The sequence below is a fragment of the Hyaena hyaena genome, unplaced genomic scaffold, assembly GCF_003009895.1.
Source record: "Hyaena hyaena isolate Hyena2069 unplaced genomic scaffold, ASM300989v1 scaffold_343, whole genome shotgun sequence".
NCBI classification, from domain to species: Eukaryota; Metazoa; Chordata; class Mammalia; order Carnivora; family Hyaenidae; genus Hyaena; species Hyaena hyaena.
The window spans coordinates 1624165-1638120 of record NW_024080975.1 but is presented as its reverse complement, the minus strand read 5'-3'; the positions used below and the strand labels follow the sequence as shown (position 1 = coordinate 1638120).

General features: G+C 54.1%; 1 long non-coding RNA gene across 1 annotated transcript; it reads left to right on the top strand.

Annotated features, from left to right (window-relative positions):
* The first annotated feature begins 1266 nt into the window (after positions 1-1266).
* Positions 1267-2661, top strand: LOC120243456. Its single transcript, XR_005531329.1, has 3 exons — positions 1267-1292; positions 1968-2012; positions 2278-2661. It is a non-coding gene; the product is annotated as an uncharacterized LOC120243456 (long non-coding RNA).
* The last annotated feature ends 11295 nt before the right edge of the window (positions 2662-13956 follow it).

Below are 13956 nucleotides of genomic sequence, written 5' to 3'. Positions count from 1 at the left end.
GGGGGGGGGCCGGGGCGGCCGCAGGTGCTGGAGGGGGGGGGCCGGGGCGGCCGCAGGTGCTGGGGGTCTCGCCGCCTCGGGGCTCGGGGCCCCCAGGAGGCCTGCCCGCAGGCGCGGTGGCTTCGGTGGGGCCGCGGCCCCGCAGCGAGTCCTCGGGCGGGCCGGGAGCCTGACCCACCGCCGCCCCCGGGCCGTTAGCGGCGCCCCGGCCCGCGCCCCCCGCCGGCCGCTGCGTGTCCCGCGCGCTGCGGGTCGGGGCGGCTCACACGCACGCGGCTGCCCTTCGCGGACGTTTCGTGCGCGTCCCGCTCGCCAGGCCCCTCCGTCTGGACCACCAGTCCCTAGTGTGTCCCTTTCTACTGACTTGGAGTGTAGACCGCCCTGCGTGCGTGCACTCGCCCGCGTGGACGCTGGAGCCGGTCCCAGGGCCAGGCCAGGAGGGGCGGTGCGGCCGCGGCGTCGCCGCTACCGACTGCGGACACGCGGCAGCCTTCCTCGGGACGCTCCTGCGCGGCACGTGTCCACGCGGTCCTGCACCGGAGTCTCGCAGGGAGGGGTGACACCGAGGCTTTCCTTTCCAGGAAGCGAATTTACCCCCGCCGCCGGCCTAGTTGGGTTCCGACCCAGGGAACTGAGCCCCGAACACCACGTGGCGTGGTTTTTCATATAGTTTTTCCTTCTTTGTCTCCCGCATAGGGTGACACACACACATGCAGCCTGATTAGTGGTCTCCGGGCACAAGGCCGCGAGGGATGCCGTCACATGCGCCTTTGGGGTTTTTTCGTTTCTTAGGGAGAGGTCCCTGCCGCATTCACCTTCGCCCCTTTGATGCTCAGCCCTTCCCCATCTCGAGTTCAGTCCGCCCGGGACCTGCCGTCTGATGGCTGCCGGACACGGTCTCAGGCCTCCTGGAGATGAGAGAAGGGGGTGGGGACCCGGCTCAAGGTGATCTGCCCCCCCCATGCGCCCCTCCATTGGGGTTTTCAGGGCGGTTGAGTTATAAAATCTTTGGCCCAGGCATGGTGAGTTTTTTTTTTTTTTAATTTTTTTTAGTGTTTTTATTTATTTCTAGGAGAGAGAGTTTCTAGGAGAGAGAGAGAGAGAGAGAGACAGCGCAAGCAGGGGAGGGTCAGAGAGAGAGGGAGTCACAGACTCTGAAACAGGCTCCAGGCTCTGAGCTGGCAGTCAGCACAGAGCCCGACGCGGGGCTCGAACCCACGAACCGTGAGATCATGACCCAAGCGAAAGTCGGACGCTCAACCGACTAAGCCACCCAGGCTCCCCCAGGCATGGTGAGTTTTTAACAGACGGCGGTGAAATTTTCCCCACTAGGCAAGACGGTTTTTCCCAATAACTGACCTTTTGAGAAGCCAAACCCCGGTAGTAGGATTGGGGTATTTTATTTTACTGTAAGGTTCCTGGGATCTAGTTTCCTAGTCTCCTATGGCCATTGCTTCCCCACGTTGGGGCCAGCGGAGGGTCCTATCCGCAAGGGGAGGGGGAGTGTTCCCAGAAGCCTCTCCCCACATTTCCCGCCGGCCGGGGCGTCCCGGCCAATCCTCTGGCAAAGAGTAGAGCGAGGATCCCAGAAATCGTGCGAACCCAGGCCGGACAGCGTGTCGCTGTAGGGACACACAGAAATGAGGACAGTCTTGTTTCCCCGGACCGTCGATTCCTCGAGTGTAGATGGGTCGGCTTCTAGCTTCCGGAGCGACTCCAGCGGGGCTGCCCCCCCTAAGCCCCGGGGCCTCTGGGGCTGCAGGTCGCCCCTTCCGTGTGGGCGGCTCGCGGGGCGGGGACAGACCAGGCAGCGCCCCTGGCTTCGGGGTGCCGGCCTCACTCGGCCGTAGGGAACCCGGGGACCCGCTTCAGTTACCCTGACTGCAGGAGGGTGGACAGAATGACCGGGATCGGGCCCCTCCTGAGGGGCTTTGGGGGTTGGACATGTCCCTCCTTTATCCACACAGCATCTCCTGCCTTAAAGGGCTGAGCGTCGGTGGTCAGGGTCACAGGTAATCGCCCCCTGACCCGGTGGGGAAAGGTGGTCAGGGTAGAGCCTAGGGCCCCCATCTGTTGTCTTAGGGTTAGGTTGTCTCTCACTTAGACCCCCCCCCATGCCCTTGATAATGGGGGGAGGGCGCCCATAAAGGATTTGATAAGGGGACAACCTCATCTGCTTGTTCAGCCTCCCACCCGCAGCTCCATCCGCCTCCCTCAGGGCCCCTCACCTTCCTGCGTAATGTCACCCCGTCCCCCCTTATCCCTCCCCTGGAGCAGGGCCAGTGACTGCTGTTGGGGAGCAGGGACGATGACCGTCCTGGCTGCCTCAGGCGGATACGGGACGTGTGGGGGCACAGCCGGCAGAGTCTCCCCCAGGGCTAGTCGCGTGGCTCCGGAGTGGTTTTCCAGGGAGGCGGCGGCGTGGGGCGGCATCGACAGTAGCAGACGCGGAACAGCACCAAGTAAAGATGATCCTGACCAACACGGTGGCATCTTAAGATCACGTCTATAGTTTCAAACCTGTCAAATAATCTAGGAGAGACCTTGACTTTGTAAACCTGTCAGGGAATCTCTCACAGCCCAGGTGACGGAGAAGCAGAAGTAATCAACAGTGGCTCTCTTTCCAAGAGTTTGGCCCTAACTTAATTAAAACAATTTTTTTAAGCATCTTAAGCTTGTGAAATGTTATAGTTTTGCTGCGTATAGGCAGACAGTCTGCTTTATTTCCAGGTGGAAGACCTTTTCAAGAGAAGGATTCTAGAGAAAGAGTCAAGGCAGACATTTACCATTAACTTGTAAATTTTTAGGTCGGCCAAAATGGGCATTGTCTTCTAAAGCAGAATTCTTATTTTTGAGCCTTTTCCGTCTTGCAGGGGAGGGCCTTTACCTGATCAGTATCGGTACTAACCCATATCAACAGATGTTGGAACTTTCTTCTTTTGACCTTGGCATCTGAGGGAGACCTAACGGTTAGTCTCTCCTGGAGGGTCTCCAGTTCGATCCTCTGGGAGGGCAAGTGTGTGGCTGAGAGAGTGGATCTAAGACCCACTTCACAGCCTGATGCCACTTGCAGAACTGCCCTTGACAAATGTCCACTAAACATCCTTTGGGCCATTTGATGAGTTTTGTCCCTCCCTAAATGGAAGGCCCGATGCGGTGTTTTCATGGTCTTTTAACCCTGTGAGCTCGGTCATCGTCCTTGCCCTGCTCGGTTTGTGACCTTTCCAAGGGCTGGGGACCGTGTCCAGGAGTCAGGCCCCAGTTTATTTTTGGGGGAGCGTAGGTGGGATGGAGTCTCCTTTAATAATCGATACAGCAGCGCACTATTCTCCTGAGCCCTGGTGTCTGCCGCCTGCAGTACCCAGTGATCTCTGAAGTCTCACCACCGTTTATCGGCCCTGGAGTGAGTAGCCCCCTCCCAGCAGGGGGGTGAGGCTCCGGCCGTGTCCGGAAAGGAGGAAGAATGAGGTTTCCCCACACACGCCCCAGGGGCTGGGAGAATAGTTTAGGTAGAAGTTTCCCGAGGTGCCTCTGATGGCCAGGCTGCGTTTGGCTGGTTGGCCTGGGGTGGAGGGAGGTCAGAGAAGGAAGCTCTGGGCTTAAGGAGGGAATCGGCCAGTGCTCCTTCCACGTTTGCGGTTACCCGAGGTTCCGGGCTTCTGACGGGCAGTGGCTCAGGGGAGCCACCGTGCAGAGCCCAGGCCCCGGCCAGCCCCTTCCAGGGACCCTGGTTACCTGAGCCTCAGAGAGGTCCCCGCGGGCACTCAGATCCAGTGACGGTCTCTGCACAAGGGGCCTGGCTTGCGGGGTTTCACTGTGGTTGTCGCCTCTGAGGACGTTCTCACCTTCGGGCTCTGAACGGACATAGAAATGGCACTTGGTGCCAGGACCTCGGGGAGTCCGGTCTGACTTAGTACGTGGGGTCACGACCAAGGCCTCGGGTTGTTTTTGTTTTTAAACCTCCTTTTTTTTTCTTTCCTATGTTTCTGTTTTTGGTTGTAACACACCCAATTGGCAGCCCGTAAGAGCTGCTCCAGGGTCCCTTCAAGGCCAACAGCCAACGTGTGCATTTTCCCTGAGTATCTAGGGCTGACTGAGTGACAGATTTGTCCTTTAAATAATCATCTCCGCCTCCGGGGTGTCAGCCGTATACTTAGTGAGAGCCTCCCTCAACCTCTCCAGGAAGGCCATCAGGCTCCCGTTCTGTGTTTGTAAAACAGTGGCTAATGTAGCATAATTTAAGGGCTAAATCTTAGCTTTTCTTAATTTTTCCCCCAAAACATCTGTCTCATGAAGAGTCTGATTTAACAGAAGCATTATATCTTTCCAAGTCAACTCAAAAACATAGTAGTATTCTGAAATACTTATCCAGTCAGAAGATTTACCTAGATCTCCTTTTATCGGTCTTCAATCTTATAAAGGGTTTTTTGGTTGATGTTGTTTCCTTCCCGTCATTCTAGCTTCCCGTAAGGAAACCTGCCCATTACATTACGGGAGGCCAGGAGAAGGTGGGTGCAGGGAGCAGATTTGTATTATGTTTACATATATATTGAGGACCCGGGGGGGGTGGGGGGAGATGGAGGCCTTCCCTGCCCCCTCCGCCGGGTCTGTTTTGGACCCAGGTAAGGGGCCCTTAACTGTTTCCCCTCCTGACTGCTGGACTTGAGAAAGGGTTGCCATTAAATTAGGGTCCACCTTATGTTGTTAACCTGTGTCTTGAGTTATTCTTAAGGCCCCAAAACAATGAAAATAGGGAAATTCTCCCCGTTTTCCTTCCCATTTGCAAAACGCGTCCACTTGTAGGATAGTGTGGTCGTTGATATTTCCGCTGGCAGCCAAGTTCCGCCTTCCAGTTCGTACGGGGCCAAGCCTTTGTGTAGAAGAAATGAATCGTACTGCTTTCCTAACAGCAAAGGCCTCGGGTGGGGAATCGCCCGTCTCTAGGGCAAAGGAAGAAGGTTGTCCCTCATCTCGGCTCCCCGTAGCCGCCCCCGAAACCTCCTCTCCGGGCCCTGCCTTGGGCCGGCTGTGCGGCAGGAAAAGCCCTGTCAGCCTGGTGAGGTGCAGGGGTCGTCCGTCTGACCCGGGCTTGACTCTGCCTCCGAGAGCCGCCGGGTCTTTCCCGTTTCCCTTTTTACCCCCAGCAGGGCCTTGAGGGGTAGGACTGTGGCCAAGCAAGACTTTCCTGGTTGTCTGGGATGCACTGATTTTACTCCGGCCCAGCAGTCACTTACACGTTGATCATTGGCTGCTGAGGGAGGGGGTTAAAGAGCCAGAGTCAAGGTCGATTCCCCCGCCTTTTCAGCAGTGCCCACATCAACCTGCCTCAGCCACGTGGGCGTCCGCGTGGGCAGACAGTGGGCTGCGTCTGCTGAAATGGCTCGCATGTGCCTCAGGAAAAGCCCTTCAGGTATCGCCCATCCGTCATCTGGCAGAGGCATCCCTTCTTCTGCTCAAACAGGAAGAGCACAAATCTGGAAGATTCGGGGCCGCAGCGAGGGTATTGCCGTCACTTCCCAGCCTTAGGATCAAAGGAGGAGGAATCTTCATCTTAACCCTGTGCACTTAAAAAAAAGTTGTTTTTAATGTTTTATTTGTTTCTGAGAGAGAGAGAGAGAGAGAGAGAGAGACAGCGTGAGCAGGGGAGGGTCAGAGAGAGAGGGATTCACAGACTCCGAAACAGGCTCCAGGCTCTGAGCTGGCAGCACAGAGCCCGACGCGGGGCTCGAACCCACGAACCGCGAGATCGTGACCTGAGCTAAAATCGGACACTCAACCGACTGAGCCACCCAGGCGCCCCATCCCTGTGTACTTTTAAAATACATTTATTTTGGGGCGCCTGGGTGGCTTAGTTGGTTCAGCGTCCGACTTTCGCTTAGGTCATGATTTCGCGGTTCGTGGGTTCGAGCCCCGCGTCGGGCTCTGCTGACTGCCAGCTCAGAGCCTGGAGCCTATTTCAGAGTCTATATCTCCCTCTCTCTCTGACCCTCCCCTGCTCACGCTGTCTCTCTCTCTCTCTCTCTCTCCTAGAAATAAATAAAAATATTTAAAAAAAAAATAAAAAAAATAAAAATAATAAAATACATTTATTTTAACCTTAGTCTGTCCTGACCACACATCAAATTTCTTTTTAAAGGTTTTCCTTCATGAATCTTGTACGACTTTTCTTTGCACGTAGATTTTGTCCCAAACCATTTCTCTCCAAATAACCGGGTCTCACTGAGGACCAAATTACTTTCTTTTAGCTTCAACAAAAATAGATTTCCATTTTTTTTGTTTTTCTTATGTTTTTCCTTCATATCTCTTACTTTTCTGCATACAGAGTTGCTTTTCTTGTTTTTATCAGTTTTAATTACATTTGGCAGAACTTTAACTCGTAGAAACCTTAGTCTGCCGTGAAGACTAAGTAGTAACCAGTTGTGAACTCTATGTTATATTAGAATTTTTTTTTTAGATGGCAAACCTATGAATCCATTAGGCACACAGCATGGTTTCCAACGGTTCCCTGTATTCTTAGTTTTTTGCAACAAGTCAGAGGCACAAACCTACATCTAGTAATGAGTGCTTTGGCCTCTTCTCTCGTTAGATCGCCAATGAATTCAATCTCAATTTCTCATGCAAGCCGAACTTTAACGTTTAGGTTACCAAGTGCTTTGAAAGCTATTTTAACCATTATCCGTGAAAACGTTGAGACAAAGTTAACCATCACTTTAAGTCATCCTTTTATTAACAGATTGGAACAGAGATCACATGAGCCTAGAGGCGCCTGGGGGCCTCAGCTGGTTAAGTGTCTGACTTCGGCTCAGGTCCTGATCTCACAGCTCGTGGGTTCTAGCCCGCATCGGGCTCTGTGCTGACAGCTCAGAGCCTGGATCCTGCTTCAGATTCTGTGTCTCCCTCTCTCTCTGCCCTTCTTCTGCTCACTCTCTGTCTCTCAAAAATAAATAAGTGGAAAAAAGAAATTAAAACTAAACAAAACACATGAGCCTATTTGACCTTCAGCAAATGTAGGTAGAATAAAAGTTCATTTTTTAAAAATGTTGATAAACTGTATCTCAAACCAACAAACTTAAGTCAGCTTAAACACTGAGTATGTTTTCCTTGAGTCCACGGACGGCCATTTGTTCCCCGTGGTTAATTTGGACCTGGAACGTAGGTGGGGACATCTGACATCTGTGGTCTTCGCTCGGGACATCTAGGGCCGGAGGAGCAGGAGCGGATGGTGCCCGAGGCGCCGAGGCGCCAGTCATGGGGGGGAGGGGCAGTGTCCCCCCTCAGGTGGGGCAGACACGGAGGAGGGGGGACGGGAGGGCAGACGGGAAGTAGAGGCCGAGAGAATTCCCAGCTTTAAATCCCGTCAGCTCAGAGGAGGCGACTCCAGGGCTTTGTTCAGTCTCGTTCTCCCCCGTGGAATCGGGCGGCGCACGTCCGTCCGGAGAAGACCGGGAGTTTCCCCGAAGCAAAGGCGTTTCGGCAGCTGCGTGGGAACATTCCTTCAGGTCCCCGTTCTGAGGCAGAATAACCAGGGACAGTTGGCTCCAATTATCAGTCACTGGCCCAGGAAACGAAGGCGAGACCTGTCCCCACACAGTCACACGGCGGCTCCGGCCTGCGCCCGGCGCCCTGGACTTGCAGCTTCGTTCCCCTTCCCTGTGGACTTACGGGTGCACCGGGGGGGGGGGGTCTGCCAGGGCGCACCCCGGTTCTTACTGGTCGGATGGGCGCTCCCGGGGCCGGTTGCAGGGCCTCCCGGGTCCCTCAGCGCCCGGGGGTCGGGGGCTCATCTCCCGGATCCGGCGGTCCTGGGGCCGGAAGCCCCGCCTCTCCTGGCGCCCTGAGTTCGCGTCCCGGCCGCAGATGGAGGGGGAGACGCACCCCTCGAGTCCCAGACCAGAGCCCCCGAGTCGTGTAGCAGGGTCCTCGCAGGGGAGACGGGACGCTGAGGCTTCTCTCCGGGAAGCAGCTTTACGGCTGCCGGCGCCGTCCGAGGGGTTCGTACCCAGAGAACTGAGCCCCGAACGCCACGCGGCGTGGTTTTTAACGTACTTTCTCCTTCTTTGTCTCCCACACAGGGTAACACACACACACGCAGTCCGATTACGTGGTCTCGTGGTGCGAGGTCCTGAGGGCCGTTGTCACGCGTGCCTATAGCCAGGTTGCCTTGGGCTGGTTTTTCTTTCCTTGGGGAGGGACCCGACCCCAGCACCCTCTCCCGAGCCTGCGGGCGTCCAGCCTCCGCGTCCTCCCCGCTCGGCGCCGGGTCCGCGGAGGGCGCGCGTGCTGCCTCCGTGTGGCTCGAACCTGCACGTCCCACGGCGTCACGCCGTCAGGCACCTTCCCGCGCGCTTACGACGTCGTTCCTAGATCTCTTTGGGTGAAATATCCATTCAGACCTTTTGCACACTTTTAAAATTGTGCTGTCATATTTTTGAATTTTAAGAGTTCTTTGTATAATCTGGTGAATTTTTTTTTTTTTTTTTACACAACTTGTGTTTTTAAAAGGCATTAAGAGAAGAGAAAAATGTGTTTATAGCACCTTTGGTAGTAGCGCTTGTATTTACCGTTTCTGGTTCTGTGTATCTTCTTACAGCTGATAATCAATACCAAGTCACTCTTTTTCAGCTCAAAGGACTTCCTTTAGTATTTTTTTTAAACGTTTTATTTATTTTTGAGAGACAGAGCGTGAGCAGGGGAGGGGCAGAGAGAGAGGGAGACACAGAATCCAAAGCAGCTCCAGGCTCTGAGCTGTCAGCACAGAGCCCGACGTGGGGCTCGAACGCGCAAACTGTGAGATCATGACCTGAGCCGAGGTGGGACGTTTAACCTCCTGAGCCTCCCAGGCGCCCCTCATCCTCAGTTTTGAAGGATAGTTTGTGGACCTCGAGCTCCTGGCTTATATGCTCTCTTGCAGCTCTCTGAGGATGTCACTCCACGGCCTCCCCTCCCCCCCCTTCATGCAGTGTCATGCGAGGCCCTAAAGCTCCTCTGAATACAGTGAGTCCCTTCTCTCCTGCTGTCAAGATTTTCTCCTTGTCTTTTAAGGGTTTGACCATGATGTGTCCTTATGGATCTCTGTATGTTTTGGTTTTCATCAAATTTGGGAAAATTTGGGGCATTATTTCTTCAAATATTTTTCTGAGCCCCCCCTTCTCTCCTTCTGGGACCCCCCGCATACGCGTCTTGGTAGTTGTGGTGCTGTCCGCTCTGTCTCCCCGTTCTCTTCATTTTCTTCCGTGCGTTTTCCTTTCTGTTCTTCCTGTTGGACAGTTGCTCCTGACCTGACTTCAGGTGCTCTGATTCCACTCTTTCCCCCGCAGTCTGGAATCCGCCATGGAGCAAACACGTTCATCCCCGTTGCTGTGCTCTTCAACCCCGGAATTTTCATTGGGATCTTTTTTTTTTAAATATAATTTCCGTGTACTTGAGACTCCCTCTTGAGTCATCACTGGAACACTTGTAACTTCCTAAGTGTGGTTTCCATCAGTTCTCTGGTCATACACACCACAGCTGCCTTGTCTGCACATTGACCATCTCGGGACAGAATTTCCTTTTATTCTGTTTAAACTATTTTAAAAAAATTTTTTGTTTTATTTATTTCTGAGAGACAGAGAGAGAGACAGCATGAGCAGGGGAGGGTCAGAGAGAGAGGGAGATACAGAATCTGAAGCAGAGTCAGGTTCTGAGCTGTCAGCACAGAGCCCAACGCAGGGCTTGAACCCATGAATCGTGAGATCATGACCTGAACCGCAGTTGGACACTTAACTGACTGAGCCCCCCAGACGCCCCTTTAATTTTTTTTATGTTTATTTTTTGAGAGAGAACGTGTGAGTGGCAGAGGGGCAGAGAGAGAGAGGGAGACACAGAATCTGAAAAAGGCTCCAGGCTCTGAGCTGTCAGCACAGAGCCCAACGCAGGGCTTGAACCCATGAATCGTGAGATCATGACCTGAACCGCAGTTGGACACTTAACTGACTGAGCCCCCCAGACGCCCCTTTAATTTTTTTTATGTTTATTTTTTGAGAGAGAACGTGTGAGTGGCAGAGGGGCAGAGAGAGAGAGGGAGACACAGAATCTGAAAAAGGCTCCAGGCTCTGAGCTGTCAGCACAGAGCCCGACGTGCGGTTTGAACTCATGAACTCTGAGATCCTGACCTGAGCCGAAGACAGACTGAGCCCCGCAGGTGCCTCAGAACACTGAATTTCTTCCATCCACTGCTTTTTCTCCCTGAGGAAGGACCTGTCGACATAAAATGAATAAACCTTTACAAAACATTTAAAGAAAAAGGAAGAGTTTTATTCAAGCTCCAGTTAGGGCAGCTGCGCAGGACACACAGTCTTCATAGAGAAGGGAGTGAGTGCTCTGGGGAGCACTTGGTCCGGGTTATGTATATAGATATATAACATAAGGTGGGCGCGCCTGGGAGGCTCAGTCGGTTAAGCGTCCGACTTCGGCTCAGGTCATGATCTTGCAGTTCATGGGTTCGAGCCCCGTGTCGGGCTCTGCGCTGACAGCTCAGAGCCCGGAGCTGCTTCAGATTCTGTGCCTCCTTCTCTCTCTGACCCTCCCTTGCTCACGTTCTGTCTCTCTCTCTCTCAAAATAAAAATAAAGACCGGGGCGCCTGGGTGGCTTAGTCGGTTAAGCGTCCGACTTTCGCTTGGGTCATGATCTCGCGGTTCGTGGGTTCAAGCCCCACGTCGGGCTCTGTGCTGACTGCCAGCTCAGAGCCTGGAGCCTGTTTCAGAGTCTGTGATTCCCTCTCTCTCTGACCCTCCCCTGCTCACGCTGTCTCTCTCTATCTCTCTCCTAGAAATAAATAAAACATTAAAAAAATTAAAAAAAAATAAAGACATAAATTTTTTTTTTTTTAAAAACCATAAAGTTATAAATCACCCCGATGAAAGGCATCCCGGAGAGCTGCAGACAGTCTTCCATGTTTAGAATGTGCACGGCTGCATCTTATGGGAACTTGCCGAGCTTTTACTCTTATCTTTGAGCTTTTTTTTTTTTTTTAAGGTTATTTGCTGATGAAGCAGATGTTCAGTGTGTGCTTGCGGCAGAAACAGGGTCCCTGCTTTGAAGTTAAATGAGTCAGTCTGACCTTGGCAGATGTTAAGAGTAGCTCCGCTGGGGAGCCTAGGGACTGGGCCCACAAACATAAAGTTGAAAGTTTTCTTGAAAATTTCCTCTGGGGCCATCTGGTCAGCTCAGTCGTTAGGGCGTGCAAGTCTTGATCTCAGGGTTGTGAGTTCAAGCCCCACGATGAGCTCAGAGGTTACTTAAAAATAAAATCTCTAAGAAGAAAAGAAAATTTTTAAAAATTTTATCAGAACCCACCTTAAATGTTGCTTCAGATGTCTTACCGGGTGTTGTTTAAAACCAGACTGAGCCCCTGGGGGCCTCAGTCAATTAGGCGTCTGCCTCTGGATTTCAGCTCAGGGCATGATCTCCTTGTGTGTGGGATCAAGCACTGAGAGCGCAGAGCCTGCTTGGGATTCTCTCTCTCTCTCTCTCTCTCTTTTTTTTTCTCTCTCTCTCTCTCTCAATCTCTCCTCCCCGTCCCCAGCCTCATGCTGCCTCTCTCTTTCAAAATAAATAAGTAAACTTAAAAAAAAAAAAAGCCCAGGGGCGCCTGGGTGGCTTAGTCGGCTAACCATCTGACTTTCGCTTAGGTCATGATCTCACGGTTCGTGGGTTCGAGCCCCGCGTCGGGCTCTGTGCTGACTGCCAGCTCAGAGCCTGGAGCCTGTTTCAGATTCTGTGTCTCCCTCTCTCTCTGACCCTCCCCTGCTCACGCTGTCTCTCTCTCTCTCTCTCAGAAATAAATAAAAATATTAAAAAAAAAAAAAAGCCCAGGCACGTTAGGTAATGTGTTCTCTCTGCATCACTTCCAGCCGTGCCCTGTATCTGTGCTCTGACCCCACCTGAGGTCTGTGCTGCCTCAGCCTCTTTGCTGCTGACTCATGTCCATCAAATCTGTGAAATCTGCCCCCAGTGTGTGCTGCTGACATCCGTGCGGGGTTCGCTTTCTTTTTTTATTAATTTATTTTTTAAAGTTTTTTTCCTCTCTCTCCCTATATATATATATTTATATATATATTTAAATGTTTATTTTTGAGACAGAGACAGAGCGTGAGCAGGGGAGAGGGAGAGAGGGAGTCACAGAATCCGAAACAGGCTCCAGGCTCCGAGCTGCCAACACAGAGCCCGACGCGGGTATAGAACCCACGAACTGTGAGATCGTGCCCTGAGCTGAAGTCGGACGCCCACCCGACTGAGCCCCCCAGGTGCCCTGGTGCTTCTGTTCCTTTACTTTCGTTTCCACGTTGCGCCTGCCTTCCGGAGGGTGGTCCCTCTGTCCGCCTGGGGTAGTTACTGCTCTGTGCCTCAGCTTTCTTCTCTCTTAAATGGCATCACTAGGAGGATGAGCTGAGTCCTAAGGGTGCGGTGCTTGGATCTGCACCTGACACGTCACGAGTGCATGTGCTTTTATTATTATGTGCCTTTACTCTGGGTTTTTGAACTTTCTCCTTGTGGAATAGGGTTTTGGTTTTACCTTTGTATTTAAACAAAAGGTTTATGAAAGTCATTTGCCCCAGACTATAAAAAAATATTCCCTCCCGTGATATGATGAATTCCCACAAGGCTTTCTCCGTAGCTGGAAAAGACTGCCGAGTGTGTAAACGTAAGAGGTGACCCGTGGTTCTGGGGACCCTGTGGCCAGGGGGCGAGCGTCTTGTCACCGCAGCAGCACTGGGACGCGGCCCCGCCGCAGCGGCCGGAGCTGGGGGGCCGGGACCGCGGTGGAGGCTCTGCCTTCCCGGGCGGGGGGCCCTCCATCCCTCTGTCTGCAGGGGACTGTCCCGCCCTCACGGGTGAGCCCTTGGCTGTCCCGGGACCCGGGGGACGTCCTGAAGGCAGAGGAAGGTCCTGGCACATGCCACCTGTGTGCGGGCTCCTGGCTGCACCCTGTCCCCGTGGGTTGGGGGACACTGCGGCCACTTCTGGTGGCCTCTCTGCTGGAGGAGATTTTTGTGGTTTGTTTCCACCTGTAGATGAGAGCGAGGTCTTGCTCGATTTCGTGGTCTGTGGTGTCCTGGCCTTTCAGTGGGAGGCTATGGCCACCGATCTTCCTGTGTCCCCACCGGGAGGAGTCGTCACAGTCCCGGGGCCCCCGGGGGCCTGGTATCTGATTGCCGAGATGTCCCGGAGATGTGGGGCTGGGGGCTCACAGTGAGGCCGCAGGACCCAGACGGACAGGGTGGGTGCCCTTCTGCCCCTGCCCTGGCTTCTTAGGAGTCGCTTTCCCAGAGAGAAAATTTGGGACGCCTGCCATTCCGGGCGGCTGCCCTGGGCACCGGAACAGGATGGGGGGGGGCAGACAAGGGAGGTGCCAGCCCCTGTGCCCCCAGCGCACGCCTGCTCCCTGCGGAGACGTCTGTCTCTCCGTCTGAGCTTCGTGCGGGAACTCCAGACGCAGATCCTCCATCCGGGAGCCTGGGGTTGGTCTCCTGCGCTTCCGAGCTGGCGTTCTCCCCACGTGGGAAGCGGGCAGTGACGCTGTTCCCCCCACGGAGAAACGGACATTCCCTCCCCGCTCCTCGTCTCGGTGAACCGAGCGGCCGACGAGTGCGTCCGGGACGGCGTCCCCGGGCGGTGTCGCTGTGATGCGGGCGGGGCGCTGAGCCGTCCCTTAGGGTCCCCGCGCCCCAGCGCCTGTCGTCTGGAGGGTCAGACGGACGGTAAGCAGAGTGATGGGGTGGAAAATGCAGTGCGCTGGGTGTGACGGAGGTCGCGGAAGGGGGGTGAGGAGGGCTGGGTGGGCGCCCCTGCACCTGAATGTAGGTCTGGAAGGTCGGGCTGAAAGGTGCTTCCCCAGGTGACGGCGTGAAACGGAAGCGTGGGATCCATTTGGATCCTGGGGGAGGGTTTCCCGGCTGAGCGAGCAGCACATGCGA